The sequence below is a fragment of the Homarus americanus genome, unplaced genomic scaffold (genome assembly GCF_018991925.1).
Source record: "Homarus americanus isolate GMGI-L3 unplaced genomic scaffold, GMGI_Hamer_2.0 scaffold4060, whole genome shotgun sequence".
In the NCBI taxonomy this organism is placed as follows: domain Eukaryota; kingdom Metazoa; phylum Arthropoda; class Malacostraca; order Decapoda; family Nephropidae; genus Homarus; species Homarus americanus.
In genome coordinates, this window is record NW_024746161.1 from 1,194,350 (window position 1) to 1,196,981 (window position 2,632).

Sequence of the window (2,632 nt, forward strand, 5' to 3'; positions counted from 1 at the left end):
CCAGCAAGCAACACCTCCTCCTCCTCCTCCTGCCTGGCGGCCCTCGCTCCCGCCGGCGAGCATGGCGACCCACAAGCTGGTCCTCCTCTGAGCATCCTCACCAACCAGCTCTTTCTACATCACGCTTGTAACCACGCTGCCACTTCCCAGCACTAAGCTGCACTGTACATCCAATACAATATGAATACAGAGAGCACATTGTGAGTTTCCTTTCTCCATTCCATCCTGAGTGCGAACCCAAACAACCCGTACCCCACAAAGAGGATTCCACTACAAAACTTCTTTATGAAACATCTTACCTACTAAGGATGAAGCTTAATGTTACAGAAAAACACACACACACACACACACACAGTGGAACTTTGTGTGACCCGTTGTCTGACTTAGGGTGGCTTTGAGCGAACCATACACTTGATATTTTAATTTATGTATCCTTCCTGTCCATGATTTACAACAATAACTGTAGGGTAAAAGTTACAATATTATACTAATAACACAGTCATGTATTGATACTATGACTAGTTACCAAGATACAGAGCACGATGAACATAACATGATAATGATAGTGAAGCCTGGACGGGTTCGTATCATAACTTGTGTGTTCGTGCATATGTTGCCCCGTGAGAGTTACCGTGGGCCTCCATGTGCCCAGGTGGGATGGTCAAAGTATTACACTATAAGTGTGTCATATGAGGAGTGACTGATCCACATGTAATTTAAGGTTTTTGAAATATGTAGTTAAATTAAACACGATTTTTCATATAGTTGCACGAATGATGGGAAGCATCGTGGTCTGGCACACACACACGTTGTGTGGATTCACTGGGTGGTTTGGAAGTGTTTATTTCCATTCATACTTTCGTAACTACAACCTATGGTATTTTTTCTTCGCGTCCATATATAATGAAGATAATGAGGATTATAAAATGTCATATACAGTCATAGGCAGGTTAACGTCCGATCGCATATATGTCCGTGCCCCCCCCCCCCAAAAACTTCCGTGACGCCTGCTGGACCACCACTCCACGACCCCCTGACGGAGACACGATGATCCTCCCCATACTGGTCAGATGTTATGTGTTAAAGGAATATGCTTCCTTCCTTAGGCTTTTTTTAAGCATTTGCCTCCAGGCATAATGTTAACCTACATCTATTGAGGATAAAATCTTTCACCTACAAATTGACAATAACACATTTGCTGTAATCAGACATTTCTAGTTGCCTCAACAATTGCAACCCCAGTTGCAATTTCAAATTCTGTGGCATTACTAAGGAATAACTAAGTCTCTGGTGCACTCTAAGATTAAGAGAGAAAACGGAGGACTCAGGCGTCCTGATGTGAGAGAAAACGGACTTGTATGATGGGGGACCAAATAAAAAAAAGCATAGCTACATGTTTTGTGGACTACAGTATTAAGTGTACCCTTTTCATTACTTTGTAATAAACCTAGCCATGCCTATGTGTGTTTATGATATTTACCATAATATCATATATATATATATATATATATATATATATATATATATATATATATATATATATATATATATATATATATATATATATATATATATATATATATATATATATATATATATATACATACATACATACATACATACATACATACATACATACATACATACATACATACATACATACATACATATATATATATATATATATATATATATATATATATATATACCCCTAGCAGCGGTTTCAACTAGCGTTTTTATCATATCTTGTGATGCCTCGCGAAATGAACTTTCACTTAACACAGATTTTTTTCCCACATATACTGCGGTGAGTGTCCGGCTCGAGCAGCTATTTTTGGTTGCCACCACCCTGCCTGACTGCCTGTTTTAGCTCATAAAATTCATACAAATTACCCGGCAGAATATAATTTACATTGCTGAATTCTTATAATTTGGTGATCATTTTGAATATAAACATCATATATTTTGCATTAAACATACAATTTTTAGATAAAATTTTCTCTAGGTAACTATGTTATCTTTTGTGCAAAATATGACATTTATATTAAAATATTCCCTGGTCTTACAAGGAATCCAGCAATGTCAATTATATTATCCTAACTTTAGTTTGAGGTATTATTTATTAAAATTTGAGTGGTTATCCACACATCTCCTTGGGGACGGTTGGTGGGGGGAGGGGGAGGAGGGACAGACCGACCATCTGTCCTCAGTGAAAAATTATTTTTTTTATTAACTGAAGATATTTTTTTAGCTCATAAAATTCATACAAATTACCGATCAGAATATAATTTACATTGCTGGAATTCTTATAATTTGGTGATCATTTTGAATATAAACATCTATATTTTGCATTAAACACACAATTTTAGATAAAATTTTTCTCATAAATAACTATGTTATCTTTTGTGCAAATATATGACATTTATATTCAAAATATTCCTCGGTCTTACAAGATCCAGCAATGTCAAACAATATCTAACTTTAGTTTGAGGTATTATTTATTAAAATTTAGTGGTTTTCCCCAAAAATTTCTCTGAGAGGAAGAGCCAGTGAGTGTAATGTGAAAGAGGGTGAGGAGTTGAGTCCATTTTTGAATGGACATTATAGCGACTGTATTCTCTATTTCTCTTAA